This window comes from Giraffa tippelskirchi, chromosome 6 (assembly GCF_054371585.1).
Source record: "Giraffa tippelskirchi isolate mGirTip1 chromosome 6, T2T-mGirTip1v1.2.pri, whole genome shotgun sequence".
In the NCBI taxonomy this organism is placed as follows: domain Eukaryota; kingdom Metazoa; phylum Chordata; class Mammalia; order Artiodactyla; family Giraffidae; genus Giraffa; species Giraffa tippelskirchi.
In genome coordinates this window covers 33570793-33587353 of record NC_137280.1, presented here as the reverse complement: position 1 = coordinate 33587353, position 16561 = coordinate 33570793, and the positions used below count along the sequence as shown (strand labels likewise).

The 16561-nt window shown below is 41.7% G+C and overlaps 1 protein-coding gene across 15 annotated transcripts in view; it reads right to left on the bottom strand.

Annotated features, from left to right (window-relative positions):
* Positions 1 to 16561, bottom strand: part of COLEC10 (collectin subfamily member 10) — a 484235-nt gene that overhangs the window by 133198 nt on the left and 334476 nt on the right. The gene's annotated exons all lie outside the window — the stretch shown is intronic.

The window sequence follows — 16561 nt, the reverse complement described above, 5'->3', positions numbered from 1 at the left end:
AAATGAAAGTCCTTAAAGGACTTCTCATCTTAATTAAAGGAAGATACACCTCTCTGCGGGCTTCCCTGGAGGCTCAGATGGTAAAGAATCTGCCTGCAATGCAGGAAACCTGGGTTCCATCCCTGGGTCAGGAAGATCCCCTGGAGAAAGGAATGGCTACCCACGCCAGTATTGTTGCCTGGAGAATTCCATGGACAGAGTAGTTTGACAAGTTACGAGCATGGGGTCACAAAGAGTTGGACACGACTGAGTGACTAACACACGTACACACACACCTTTCTGCAGTGATCAGAATATTGTAATACTTTGGTCTACTCTTTTCGATGATTACAGGATAGTTATTAGAAGAAATATGCACTCTCTTTTTTTCTTCTTTCTGTAGAGTTTGTATTTGTCCTAACAAAAGTGAAGTCACTCAGTCATGTCCAACTCTTTGAGATCCCATGGACTGCAGTCTGACAGGCTCCTCCATCCTCGGGATTTTCCAGGCAACAATACTGGACTGGGTTACCATTTCCTTCTCCAGGGGATCTTCCTGACCCAGGGATGGAACCCGGGTCTCCCGCATTGCAGGCAGACTCTTTACCATCTGAGCCACCATCACCTATTGTCCTAACAAACTTCCCCTTTATTTAACCAAATGGGTCATTTTACATATACTGCATGAACAGAACAGACAGTATTTACTCCACACAGTTTTCATTTCAGTGGTGAAAAACAGACAATTAAATGTGGTATATAGTATTTCACATGGTTAAAAAACAGTATTGAAAATAAAAATAAAAAAGAGTAAGGAGGCAGAAGGCAATGAAGGAAGTGCTATTTTAGATAGTACAGTCCAGAAAGGCCTCTCTAGAAGCATAAAGAGTGGAGAAAAATGACATTGAATTAAGTGAATTCAATAAGTGAAAGCCACAGTTTTTCACATATCTGGGGAACTTAGTGACTAAACAACTGAGACCTTACCAAAATTAAAATGCGGTATTCCAGTCCTACAGAAAAAGGGGGCCACACTCAGCCTAACACTTATGCAGCTGCTCCTTCTCAAATGAAGGCTCAACATGGCTGAAGTTGACCTTATATCAAGCAGTTTCTGATAACCATGGAAACAGACCAGTAGACAGCATGTGGGCATGCTCAGTTGCTCAATCATGTCCAGCTCTTTGGGACCCCATGAACTGTAGCCCACCGGGCTCCTCTGTCCATGGAATTTTCCAGGCAAGAATACTGGAGTGGGTTGCCATTCCCTTCTCCAGGGGATCTTCTCAACCAAGGGATTGAACCCATGGCTCCTGAGTCTTCTGCATTGGCAGGCAAATTCTCTACCATTGAGCCACCTGGGAAGCCACCCAGAAGACAAAGATAGCACTAAACATGGCTTAATCTTTGGCCACAACAAAGTCAGACTCCATGCAAATCTCAAAGAAAGATCAAAGACTATAAAGAGAAGGGGCTTTGGGTCCAATACTTGAGAACAAGTTATACCTATGACAAGTACTATCTTTGTGATCATTATCCAAGATGCTTTATTTCTTTGTGCTTCACTTTCTTATCTATAAGATGGGCATCTTATAGTTCTCACTCATAAAATTATTGGGAGGATAAAGAAAATAAATGATAGATGCAGTATATGATGCATAGAAAGGGCACTGTAACCCTCAAAGACATATAATGCTTTCTCCCAGAGATAAAGGAGCAAAAGGAAGTAGTCAGTCATACTCACTTTAGAAGGAAAAAGGTGTGAACACATAATGAAAGTCCACTAGGCCCCAGACACTGCTTAACATACATAATTATTGACCACCTATAAGATGTCAGTATTTCAATTTTACAGGTAAGAAAACTGGGGCTCAGAGAGACTATACAATTCACTCAAGATTGGGACTTCCCTGGCAGTCCAATGGTTAAGACTCCGAGCTTCCATTGCAGGGGGCACAGGTTTGATTCCTGGCAGGAGAACTAAGATCCCACATGTCATAATGGAGCAACATGAATTCCCAGATGATGTTTTTATTCCCCACACCATCACTCCTGCTTAAGCTTCTCCAAGAACACAGAAAACCTATGTGTTTCATTTCAAACCACTCCTGGGCATAAAGAAGAAGCTCATCAACAGCTACTGTAGAGTCCTTCCCACTCCCTCTCTTGATGAGGAGCCAAGAAGTGCACTCTGCTAGGTAGCATCCAGGACTGGGGCATTTCTGCCCAGCCCAAGGTGCTGACCGCTGGATTCAACGTGCAAGGGTGTTCCTTCTTGATTTTCAAAGTCCTGAACTGCCAAGACTCCTCATGTGGGAGCACACAGAACTGCAACAGGGACTTCTGCCTTCCCACCTTGGTGGAACGAGGCCCCACATCACAGAGCTCATGCCTGCTGCCAGGAACTCACTGAGAATCATCACCATGCTTCCCAAAACTGTCATTCATTTCCAGAAAGGGAGTGAAATAAATAGCCTTTTGATTCATTGCTTCTCAGCTTCTTCAGAAAGTTAACCTAAGGCTATACCCAGGTGGGTCTAACACACCCAGAGTGGATAGATGGTAGATCAGGATGGGAAACATTCGGCTTTATTTTGGTCTCAGGGGATGGCGGGGCTAGGCAGAGTGTGAGTTCATGTGATTGAATGAGGCATGACTTCCGTGTATACGTGTATGTGCTTAGTCACTTCAGTCATTTCCGACTCTTTGCGACTCTATGGACTGAAACCCACCAGACTCCTCTGTCCGTGAAATTTTCCAGGCAAGAATACTGGAGGGGAGAGCCATGCTCTCCTCTAGGGGATCTTCCTGATGCACGGATTGAACTCACATCTCCTGCGTCTTCTGTATTGCAGGTGGAGGAAGTCCCATGATTTCCATAAGAGGGCCATTTTGTTGGGTGCAGTTGTAGCATAATGGGTCAGGGAACTCAGAGTAGAAGCACCAACAAAGGTGCCACAGCCCTGCAGGAATCATACCTCCAGGCTGCCCAGAACCAATATCAACCAGGTTACATCCACTGTATCCATCTGATCTTTGGTTTTTGGGTAGGGATAATGGTTCATTGCCTTTCTGTCCTTGTATGAATGGTTTTTCTCCATTTTGGAAGGGTAGCAGGCTCAGCATAATTGTGAACTCCATGAAGTCAAGGACTCTGTCTCCCTCTTCACCATGATATTGAGTCTGAGAAGCATCTTGATGTGATCATTAAACTTTCATTAAAAGAGTAAGTTAATTACTCCCATGACCCCAGGACTTCACTTCTCATCCAACAGGACAGGTTGCTATGAGTTAAGTGCTTTGCATGTGATTCCAAGCAGTCTAGCTTATTTGGTAGGTGGAAACAGCTCCAAAATAAATCAGTGACTTAAAATAACAAAGGTTTATTTCAGGTCAGCTGGTGCTGAGCACCACATCACTCTCAGTCTAGTAGTCTGCAGGATGGAGAGGTCACCGTGTGGAAACTGGATCCTGCTGAAGCAGACAATGGGCCAGTAAGAAGAGGTGGCAAGAATGCACAGAAGAACTATACAAAAAAGATCTTCATGACCTAGATAACCACGATGACCCAGATAACCATACGGTTTGATCATTTACCTAGAGCCAGACATCCTGGAATGTGAAGTCAAGTGGGCCTTAGGAAGCATCACTACGAACAAAGCTGGTGGAGGTGATGGAATTCCACTTGAGCTATTTCAAATCCTAAAAGATGATGCTGTGAAAGTGCTGCACTCAATATGCCGCAAATTTGGAAAACTCAGCAGTGGCTACAGGGCTGGAAAAGGACAGTTTTCATTCCAATCCCAAAGAAAGGCAACGCCAAAGAATGTTCAAACTACCACACAATTGCACTCATTTCACAGGCTAGCAAAGTAATGCTCAAAATTCTCCAAGCCAGGATTCAGAGTACATAAACCATGAACTTCCAGATGTTCAAGCTGGATTTAGAAAAGGCAGAGGAACCAGAGATCAAATTGCCAACATTCGTTGGATCATCGAAAAAGTAAGAGAGTTCTAGAAAAACACCTACTTCTGCTTTATTGACTATGCCACAGCCTTTGACTGTGTGAATCACAATAAACTGTGGAAAATTCTTAAAGAGATGGGAATAGCAGACCACCTGACCTGCCTCTTGAGAAATCTGTATGCAGGTCAGGAAGCAAACAGTTAGAACTGGACATGGACCAACAGACTGGTTCCAAATTGAGAAAGGAGTACATCAAGGCTGTATGTTGTCACCCCATTTATTTAACTTATATGCAGAGTACATCATACAAAATGCCAGGCTAGATGAAGCACAAGCTGGAATCAAGATTGCTGGGAGAAATATCAATAACCTCAGATATGCAGATGATACCACCCTTATGGCATAAATTGAAGAAGAACTAAAAGGCCTCTTGATGAAAGTGAAAGAGGAGAATGAAAAAGCTGGCTTAAAACTCAACATTCAGAAAACTAAGATCATGGCATCTGGTCCCATCACTTCATGGCAAATTGATGTGGAAACAATGGAATCAGTGACAGACTTTATTTTGGGGGGGGCTCCAAAATCACTACAGATGGTGACACTGTAGCCATGAAATTAAAAGACTCTTACTCCTTGGAAGGAAAGTTATGACCAACCTAGATAGCATACTAAAAAGGAGAGACATTAATTTGCCAACAAAGGTCCATCTAGTCAAAGCTATGGTTTTTCCAGTGGTCATGTATGGATGTGAGACTTGGACTATAAAGAAAGCTGAGTGCCGAAGAACTGAGCTTTTGAACTGTGGTGTTGGAGAAGACTCTTGAGAGTCTCTTGGACTTCAAGGAGATCAAACCAGTCAATCCTAAAGGAAATCAGTCCTGAATATTCATTGGAAGGACTGAAGATGAAACTGAAACTCCAATACTTTGGCCACCTGGTATGAAGAACTGACTCATTGGAAAAGACCCTGATGCTGGTATAGACTGAAGGCAGGAGGAAAAGGGGATGACAGAGGCAAGTCAAAGGGTGGAGCCTGGCTTTCAACTTCAGTCACATAACCAACCTTTTGAATCTTGCTATCATCAGAGCCTGGCAAGCTCTGTAAGGGGAGACACAGTGAATTCTCAGGGTGTCTAGAACCAGATTCATCAAGCGTCTGTGCATGAAATCATTAGGCTACACCTGATAGACCTTAATCCCTGTAGGCAGTTACCTCTGCTATCCAACTTATCCCTTTTCTTTATTGCATACATGCATACTTAGTTGTGTCCATTCTTTGCGACCCCAGGAATGGTAACCTGCTAGGCTCTTCTGCACATGGGATTTCCCAGGCAAGAATACTGGAGTGGGTTGCAATTTCCTACTTCAGGGGACCTTCCCTACCCAGGGATCGAGCCTGCATCTCCTTCATTGGCAGGCAGATTCTTTTCCACTAGTGCCACCTGGGAAGCTCTCTCTTTATTGAAGAACTTGCTATTCCTCAAGGAGGATGATAGCTACTTATTCAAGCCATTATACAGCTGCCATCATCCCTTCCATGGCTAGTTTTTTAGAGGTTATCCAGCAATGGTAATTTTCTTACTTGCTGGTGGTATATAATATTCATGGAAGTATTATGAAATTCATATTTACAACCAAACTACTCTTTTCATAACACACTTGAGCAGCTCAGACATTAGAGAACTGCAAATTCAGTCTGTGGTTCACATTTTTCTTTCCACATAGACAGAGAAAAATATTTCTTAAATGCTGAGATTAGGATGTGGACTTAGCTTCTTGGGGATGAAACATCAGTGGACTGATGGCCTGAAGACTATTTCTGTGGAATCAAGTGAGCTTGCTAAAAGTAAATTGTTGGTCTAAAACACTATCAACAGACCTTTGATATAATCAGAGGACACGACTGTCAGCTGACTATTTATTTAGGTAACATATTAGAGTGGGTATAAAAGCCACAGAAACCCATTCTAGCAAACTTGTACATCCTAGGCAGTTCAAAAAATCAAAAGAAAAGCAAATTACCAAGCCCTTGGAAGGAATGGAAACAGTATAGTTCTGGGGTTCACGCCTACTATCATCAGTATTCATCACTCCAACTATTTTTTTCTGGGTGTCTCTCCACTCCAGAGTCTAATCCAAAAGTTCAGAAAGGCATAGCATGTATTGTATGCCTAGTTGCTCACAGTGACTGGCACATGCTAGAAGTTCAAGTTCAATAAATTGTTACAGGAGTGAATGACTAAGCTCTCTGGGCCTTATATCACTCAATCAAAAAAAGAAAAAAAAAAAATGGGACTTTTCTGGTGATACAGTGGTAAGAGTCCGCCTGCCAATGCAGGGGACTCAGGTTTGATCCCTGATCTGGGAAGATTCCACGTGTGGTGGAACAGCTAAGTCTCTGCACCACAACTACTGAGCCTGGCTCTAGAGCCTAGGAGCCGCAAATTATGAGCCCAGGTGTTGCAACTGCTGAAGCCTGTGCTCCACAATAAGAGAAGCCACCACAATGAGAAGTCTGTGCACTGCAATGAAGACCACTGCTTACTGCAACTAGAGAAAGACAGTGCAGCAATGAAGATGCAGTGCAACAGCAAACAAATAATTTTTTAAAATGTAATGCGGTGATTCTGACATCGGTATTACTTGCTTATAATTGCTGTAATGTATTACGAAAAATTGGTGGCTTAAAAATCCCAGGAATTTATATCATATGGTTCTGGAGGTTTCAAGTTTGAAATTGAGTCTTATAGGGCTAAAATCCATGTATCATCAGGGTTGGTTTCTTTTAGAGATTCCAGAGGAGAATCAGTTTCTTGCTTCTATCAGGTTCTAGAAGATGCTGGCATTACTTGGCTCCTAGTTCCATCACTCCAATCTCTGCTTATACTGTCACAATTCCTCTACCCACTTTGATCCTCTTGCCTCTCACTTATGGATCTTTATGATTAGATGGGCTTTCCTGGTGGCTCAGCAGTAAAGAATCCACCTGCAATGCAAGAGGCTGCCTGCAGTGTAGGAAATGTGGGTTCAATCCCTGGGTCAGGAAGTTCCCCTGGAGAAATAAATGGCAACCTATTCTTGCCTGGAAAATCCCATGGACAGAGGAGCCTGGGGGGCTACAGCCCATGGGGTTGCAAGAGTTGGACATGACTTAGTGACCACCATGATTAGATTAGGCCCACCCAACAATCCAGCATCATTTCCTCATCTCAAGATCCTCAATTTAATCTAAGTTGCAAAGTCCCTTCTACCTTGTCAGGTTAACATATTCATATGTGAACATCCTCAAGGGACTATTTTATGTCCCACCATAAGACGCTTCACAATTCTAAAATTCTGGAATGCTCTCATTGCTGATATTGATACTAGGAACTGTATTTCCCTGGTGGTGCAGTGGATTAGACTCTGCCTGCCAATGCAGGGGACCTAGGTTCGATCTCTGGTCCGGGAAGACTCCACATGCCTCAGAACATAAGTCTGTGCAGCACGGCCATTGAGTCTGCGCTCTAGGGACTGCAAGCCACTACTACTAAGAACCGTGCAGGCCACCTGGTCCTGTTGTATGTGGACCTTACAGTCTATTACAAAGTTAGCAAAGCCGTCTAATGGTTAATCAGAGCTACTGAAAGAGAACTTATGTATCAGATGATTCCTGTCTCTTGGATGAACTAGATGGCTCAATGTCTATGCCATACATGTGGGGATAAGAGCGAATATTTTTGTTACAGTATTTCTACTAACCTCACCTTGAAATGGCATTACTGAGAGGGCACTGTCTAAAGAAATCACCACATGGAATTCTCACATCCCCAGAAGGGAGTTTGACTAAGAACCAGACTAAGAACAAGATACTCTCAAGCAGTGAAAAGATTGTTAAAGATTATTGTGCCCCACTCCCATTTGTAATTTAAAAAAAAAATACCTCTAAAGCACAAAATAAAGAACTAAGATAAATATCTAACTTTATGATGACTACTGAATGCTTGTTTTGAAATATCCCCCCAAATTTTATTTTATTTTAAGAATTGCCATTTTATTCTCCTGCCTTCTTGTTGATGCACTAAATGCATTCTTAATCTTCTTGTTGGATGGTACAACCCAAAATATTCACGACCTACCAGAAAAAATCCTCAAAGGTGATGCTGTGAAAGTGCTGCACTCGATATGCCAGCAAATTTGGAAAACTCAGCAGTGGCCACAGGACTGGAAAAGGTCAATTTTCGTTCCAATCCCAAAGAAAGGCAATGCCAAAGAATGCTCAAACTACCGCACAATTGCACTCATCTGACATGCTAGTAAAGTAATGCTCAAAATTCTCCAAGCCAGGCTTCAGCAACACGTGAACCGTGAACTTCCAGATGTTCAAGCTGGTTTTAGAAAAGGCAGAGGAACCAGAGATCAAATTGTCAATCAATATCCACTGGATCATCGAAAAAGCAAGAGAGTTCCAGAAAAACATCTATTTCTGCTTTATTGACTATGCCAAAGCCTTTGACTGTGTGGATCACAATAAACCGTGGACAATTCTGAAAGAGATGGGAATACCAGACCATCTGACCTGTCTCTTGAGAAACCTATATGCAGGTCAGGAAGCAAGAGTTAGAACTGGACATGGAACAACAGACTGGTTCCAAATAGGAAAAGGAGTATGTCAAGGCTGTATATTGTCACCCTGCTTATTTAACTTATATGCAGAGTACATCATGAGAAACGCTGGGCTGGAAGAAACACAAGCTGGAATCAAGATTGCCAGGAGAAATATCAATAACCTCAGATATGCGGATGACACCACCCTTATGGCAGAAAGTGAAGAAGAACTAAAGAGCCTCTTGATGAAGGTGAAGGAGGAGAGTGAAAAAGTTGGCTTAAAGCTCAACGTTCAGAAAACTAAGATCATGGCATCTGGTCCCATCACTCCATGGGAAATAGATGGGGAAACAGTGGAAACAGTGTCAGACTTTATTTTTTTGGGCTCCAGAATCACTGCTGATGGTGACTGCAGCCATGAAATTAAAAGACACTTACTCCTTGGAAGGAAGGTTATGACCAACCTAGATAGCATATTGAAAAGCAGAGACATTACTTTGCCAACAAAAGTCCATCTAGTCAAGGCTATGGTTTTTCCAGTGGTCATGTATGGATGTGAGAGTCGGATGGTGAAGAAAGCTGAGCGCCACAGAATTGATGCTTTTGAACTGTGGTGTTGGAGAAGACTCTTGAGAGTCCCTTGGACTGCAAGGAGATCCAATCAATCCATCCTAAAAGAGATCAATCCTGGGTGTTCATTGGAAGGTCTGATGTTGAAGCTGAAACTCCAATACTTTGGCCACCTCATGCGAAGGGTTGACTCATTGGAAAAGACCCTAATGCTGGGTAGGATTGGGGGCGGGAGTAGAAGGGGACGACAGAGGATGAGATGGTTGGATGGCATCACCGACTCGATGAACGTGGGTTTGGGTAGACTCCGGGAGTTGGTGATGGACAGAGAGGCCTGGCGTGCTGCAATTCATGGGGTCGCAGAGAGTCGGACATGACTGAGCGACTGAACTGAACTGAACCAGAAAAAAACACCATCTTTTATTAATCAAAATGGTAATTTCTAGATGTCATTTTATAGTACCTTAGGGTTTTACTAATACAATTAAAAGGGGCTCTGGCATTCTAAATGCTAATATAATTATTTAAATTAAATATGAATGCAAAATTTGTAATACCTAGGACCTAAAACAAAATCCCACTATGGATCTCAGGCTTTAAAATAGTATATCTATTAAACAATAGATAATTTATTTATAATTACTCATGTTTTCATTTTTTTAATCAAAGATATTAACTTCTAATCTGAGCCCCTGAGCAGCCTGAGATAATAAAGAGTTGACATTGTCTGAATAACTATTTTATGTATATGTTTCAGCAAATATTTTATAAGTCTTTAATCTTATATGTAATATATAATTAAATCCCCTAAATACTACAGGCATTATTATTATACTGATTATAAGGGGAATAAACTTAGGTTCAGAGTGGTGACTTAATTTGATGTAGGTCACACAGCAGAGCAGAAATTTGAATCCAAAGAGTTGGTCTCTTAACCATGATACTCTGCCAGTTACCAGTTTTGCCATACTGGTTAGCTATCCCTATAGTTCAGGTTCAAGGGTTGTCTATGCACCCTTTGTTTTTCTATTTCTTTTCTTTTTGTTTTCTCTTTTTTTTTTTTGAGTGTAAATTTATGATTTCCAACAGTCTGATGGTTTGAACCAGATCTGTACATCAGAATAACTCAAAAAAGAATTTTCAGGTATGTTTTTGACAGGCCCAACTGTAGAGCTTCTGATTTCATGCACTAAGGCAAGTAGACGCCTGGGTGTAGGTAAAAGCTCCCTATGTAACTCTAACCTGGACTCCTGAGGAAGAACACTGCATCAGGTCTTATTAGACACCGAAAGAAGGGCAGAAATTGCATCATTATCTTCAAGGACTTGGACAAATACAGAAACTCTAAGTGGTGTTAGCAGACTGGTCAACAAAAGTATATAACAACTTCAGAGAGATTGTGAATCTAGTCTAGGTGGAAAGAAAACTTTACAGCAGAAATGTGGTGCCTTGCTTGACACATCACAGAAAACCCCATGAAAGATTTAAAGACGAATCAACCACCTATGGTACCCTGCAGCCCCCTTTTCTGAGTTATTACATGCCTTTGCATTCATGCGAAGAAAATTAGGGTGGAGTGGAGCAAAAGAATAAAACTCTAGATGAAAAAAAAAACCTCCACTGGAAATACATTGTGGTTAGAGCTAAATAGTCCCAGTCATTTAAAAATGGAGCAACTGCTTCCAGGAAAGAGCAATGGGAAATAACCCCATATATTTTATTCATCTTTAATGTTTTCTGTCCTCCAGACAAGCTCTCACAATTCTGCAAAAGGGTTTAGCAGGCTTAAAAAGACATGGTGAGAAGTCATTTCAAAGGATCAGTGTGTTTGACATGCTCAGACTAATTTTGCAGTCTCTCTGCATTATTTCATATGAATTATTTAAAATAATCTACAACCCACCAACACAATGACTTGTGCCTTCTTTCATTCTCTATTTAATGTTCTTGTTGTTGTTAAAGTCAGAAGACAACTTTCTGGCTTTCTGTTCTATTTATACTTGTGAGAAAGGCAGAGGAATTTTTTTTTAATTGGAGGATAATTTCTTTATAATGGAAGCTTTAAAAAAATGTTGATGTCTGTTTGTACATAGAGTTGATTTTTTTAAATGTTCTAATTTGGTGTCCTAATTTTGCTTCCTTGTTGTGAGTTTCCATGTGTAATCAACAGACACTAAGTACGTCATTAGGACATACTAAATTTTTTCCATAGCCTTGGGGCCACTTTACACTCTGTTTTTTTCATTAGAGCCCCACACATGGTGTTTTCAGTAAATTTTCAATTCTTGGAATGTGGTCTTTTTCCATTGAACACAGCTTTTTCCCTGATTTGCTTTTAAATTATATAACTGTTGCTAAATTAGACATGGCTTTTTTAAAAAACACCACCACTATCTCTCTTCATGTTGAATTAGTATTTAATTTAGCCACCTAGTAGAAATATCATCAGTCACCCATTCAAGTGACAAAATTAAAAATTTTTTTCATCAAGTCATGGCTTGGAAAGAATAACTGATTATACTACTCAGTTTCAGGACCTGACATTGATTTTCCATTTCTATGACAATGATCCCACAATCAACAAACATCAATTGAATGCCTACAATTCAGAAAGCAAAGGGCTGTGCCAGGGCCTGAGTAGGCGATCCATTAATAACTCTCCACTTCTTTTCCTGTTTTGAAGACAGTGTTGGAAGTTTACCTGGCATCCACACCATTCCCCGCTTCCTCCCTCACACACACACTTCCTCCCAGCAGACAGAATCTGCCATCCAACATGGAGACTGAAAACACCAGTACGTATTCTCCCAGCTTCCCTTGCGTGTGGAGCACCAGTTGTGCCACTGCAAACTGAAGGGAAGTTTGCTGAGACTGGGTAAGAAACAGAGGAAACAGGGCAAGAAAAACATGGCTCTTCTCTTTGATTAAAAGGATTTTGAGAAAAGTTGCCCCCTTTCAGTTTTTTTAAGATACTATTGTTTTAAAAAATGCTAAGGGGAAAAAAAAATGCTGAGGGACTAAGCAGCCATCTTGCAATCATGAGGGAAAAAGCTAAAGACCAGAAACCAATATCCTGAGAAAAAGACCAAGCACAAAAGAAAGAGATTGCATTCTCAATGCTATTTTAAGCCATTGCATTAAACCTGGAATTTCCCTGCTCCTGAAATTTGTATTATGTGGGATAATAATTGCAGTTCTTATCAAATCCATCTTCAGCTGTATTTTGCAGCTGAAGCCATCCCAACTAGTATGAAAGAAAAAGTGAAAGAGAAAGTCGCTCAGTTGTGTCTGACTCTTTATGACCCATGGACTGTAGCCTGCCAGGCTCCTCTGTCCATGGAATTTCCAGGCCAGAATACTGGAGTGCATAGACATCCCCTTTCGATCCCAGGTCTCCCACATTGCAGGCAGATTCTTTACAGTCTGAGCCACCAGGGAAGCCCCAATTCCTCCCAACTAATATACCTGCTTCAAAATTTAACTGACACATTAATGCTCTATTAAACTTCCCTCAGTAGCATCTCTGACCCACTCCACAGCACCCCCCACCTCCCATTACCATCCACGTGGAACAAAATAACCCTTACTTTCAATTCCCATGTTACCCTGGCATACAAATGCTCATTTTCTTACTTAGGTTTTCAAAGCTCCCTCATTCACTAGCTCTCAAATCAATGCAACAGGTCTGGTTGATGTAACCACTTGCCCCATCTGTTGGTGGCAGGCAGAATTAAATGTCTTTACTAAGAGAATCTCTGCTCACTCTTCGGAAGGACAATGAAAGTAGCTGTAAGTTCAGAAGCAGAGGGAATTATTTATTCCCTTATATTGAAGCCATCAATCATCTCCTCCTCAAGATGGTAAGCATCTTAAATGAATGGATTATTTCTTTCTCTTCTTTCATCTTAATTCCTCCAGTACTCTGCAGAAAGTTTAGCAATTTAGCACATCATATCTCCTCAATAACTGTTTGTCAAAAAGGGCTGATAATTATGGAATTTAAGTGTTAAAAGCTCAATGACACCTTAGAGATTATCTAATATAACCTCTGAATTTCAGATAATGTATATAAAAAGACCCTAAACTTAATGGAGACTCAATAAATGATGGTATTTTTTTATCACTTTACTCAGTAATTCTTCAACTGAATTCTAGTTTGTATCCTATTTGTTTCTTTCAACTGTTGGATCCTTGCCTTAATTTGCCAGTTCTGGGCTTCCCCAGCCCTAACCCCGGCTACCCCGATGACCTCCCATAGCACTCTGTGCTCATCTTCAGCACCTTCTGTTTCAATTTGTCACTTACCTGTCTTCCTTACTAGATTGTAAATTCCGTGAACATGTGAACCCTGATCTATTTATATCTATCATATCCAGAATACGATGCTTAGAACCTAAAAGTTTCCTACAATATTTGTTGAGTGAATGTAAGAACAAATATATTTATGTTGGGAAAAGGGCCTTCCAAGATAAGTTTTTATAAAAGCCCTGGTGATATATACATTAGGCATTCATCTATTCACTCCACAAAACTTTCATGAGTTTTGTCTACGAGCAATAGATTCAGAGATTACTGCTCCTTGGAATACACGGGTACATCCTATGGAATAAGTAGGTCTTTACTCATCTTGGCTTTTCCCAGCCAGCTAATTAATCTCTACTGTAGGTAGTTACTCATCCAGTTTGACTTGGACTTGCTGCTCCAGCAGTCCCTTCCCATGGAAAGCTGTTAACTTTATGAGGTTCTAAAGAGACTGCAATGTTTCTCAACACTTTTTTTTATGGGAGCCAAAATTTACACACATCACTGCTCCAAGGAAGGGCTGTCTTTTAGGTAATGCAAAACAACAGGAGGCTGACTGACTTGCCTGCCTCCTCCCTACAAGTGTGGCTTGGAGAGCATGAGTTCAGCTCTAGACCCATAAGCTGACACGCCAACTGGCAAAATCATTTCTTTGGAAATGATTTAGCGCTTTTTTTTTTTTTATTACTTAAGAACTGAGCAGAGCATTTAAAAATATCCAAAACGAAACTCCCCATTGAAACGCTGAGGTCTCTCTAAGCAAGAATAACCTACTCCCAGCTTTGTGGGTCAAGAAACCATTAGAAAGAATTCATCTCAACTGCCCAAAGATGGTCTTGAGTCCAACCGTCAAGGTGCCAAAGCCAATACCATGTTGACGCAGATGGGTAGCCAGCCAGAAAAGGTAGCACTCCGATGTTAGGCTCCCTCTGCTCCTCTAGCCTGGGAGTGAAGGGACGGGAAGAAGGGAGGAGAGGAAGGCAGGCCAAAAAATCAACAAGGTGCAACGTGTCTCGTAGCCACATCAGCCATGGCAGGGTCTTGTGATACTGTTGACTAGTTTTAGCTTTATGGAGACAGAGCTAGCTTCTGTATCAGATGAGTCACTTGTAATCTTCCATCTTGGTACCTGCCCACAGGCCTCAAATAATCAAACAAGGAACCGTTCTGGTAATAGTTGAAAATAACCCTTTAGAGCTTTCCTGATGGCTCAGTGGTAAAGAATCTGCCTGCCAATCCAGGAGACATGGGTTTGATCCCTGATCTGGGAAGATTCCACATGTAGCGGAGCAACTAAGCCGGTGCACCACAACTATTGAGCCTGTGCTCTAGAGCCGGGGACCCGCAACTACTGAGACCACATTCCGCAACTTCTGAACGCAGTGCACCCTAGAGCCTGCACTCTGCAACAAGAGAAGCCACATAGTGAGAAGCCTGTGCACCACAACTAGAGAGTAGCTCCAACTCTCTGCAATGAGAGAAAAGTCGGCACAGCAATGAAGACCCAGCACAGACAAAAATAAATAAATAAAATTATTTTTTTTTAAAGAAGAAAATACCCTTTAATCTATAGAAGGTTACCATCAAATGATGGATAACAGCTTGAATTAAGCAGAAACAACAAAATTTAATGGAGCGCAGAGGTTTTGAATCTACAGTTCAAGCTCCTGCTTTAATTTTGAGCCTATTTCTTGCTAACTCTGTCACCTTGGACTGGTCTCTGGTCCTCTCTGAGTGCTACTTTCTTATTTTTTCTAATTTTCTAATAGAAATATTAATTATATTTTAACTTACCTACCTGTCAGTTATTGGTCAAAGGTTAAATGATTAAATGATCTCTTGATGCTCTCTTAATTTAAAAGAACTGTACAGGGTATTCCCTGGTGATCCAATGGTTAGGACTCTGCCATGACCTTACTGCCAAGGCCTGGGATCAATCCCTACATGGGGAACTAAGATCCAACAAGCCACTGTGCGGCCAAAAATAAACAAACACACAAATAAATAAATAAGAATTTTTAAAAAGAACTATACAAATCTTGGATTGTGTCTTATGGGTTATATGATAAAATAAGAGGTATGTTTAAAGTGAGTGTGACAACATAGGTATGTGTGTGTGCATGCTCAGCTGTGTCCAACTCTTTGTGACACCATAGACTGTAGCCCACCAGGCTCCTCTGTCCATAGTATTCTCCAGGCAAGAATACTGGAGTGGGTTGCCATTCCCTTCTCCAGGGGATCTTCCTGACCCAGGGATCGAACCTGGGTCTCCTACACTGCAGGCAGATTCTTTTATCGTCTGAGCCACCAGGGAAGCCACCATCACCAACACACATCCACTCCTGCCCGCATCTGGGCCTCCAGTAGCATTATTTTTTCTGCCTGGAACCCATTTCCTTCTCATCTCTGTCTCTGAAAGGCCTGCTTATTTCTCAAAGCCCTTCACTTTTAGGAAGACTTGTCAGGTAGCCAGATCTTCATCAGTTCCATTTCAATGTATCCTTCCTATGTGCTTGCTGACTAAAAATAGAGCCACAACCTAAAAGTTGAGAGTTATGTTTTATTCAGGGGAAATTTTTAGGACTTAAACCCAGTAGGAAGCATCTTAAGTAGCCTGGAGAGAACTTCTCCAAGGAGGCAAGGGGAGGAGCCAGCTCATACAGAAATTTTGTAACAAAGGGCAGGTAGCCTGAACATCAAGAGCAAGCCAGATGTTAATGAGAGCAAGCCCGATATCCCAAGTGAAGGAATTTAGCACTTTTCTATTTATGGAAAAATGCAAGAGTCTGGGCTCACTGAAATCATTCCTTTTATATGCATCTCAGTTATCTGGGGCCAGTTTCCTGCGTTTTCACACCCTGAGTTCCTCGGGGCTCCCTGGAGGGAGTGGCTGCCAGACCTAAGAATAGGCTTCTCCTTCTGTGCGCCCTGGAGGGCTGGAATGGCTGAAGACTGTGACATCCTTGTTTATTAATACGGCAGCAAATACTCCATTTCTTAGGCTGAACTCCTAAAGGCTTCACACCATGCTGCTGGGCTTAGTCGCTCAGTCACATCAGACTCTTTGCGACCCCATGGACTGCCGCCTGCCAGGCTCCTTTGTCCATGGGGATTCTCCAGGCAAGTATACTGGAGTGGGTTGCCAGGCCTTCCTCC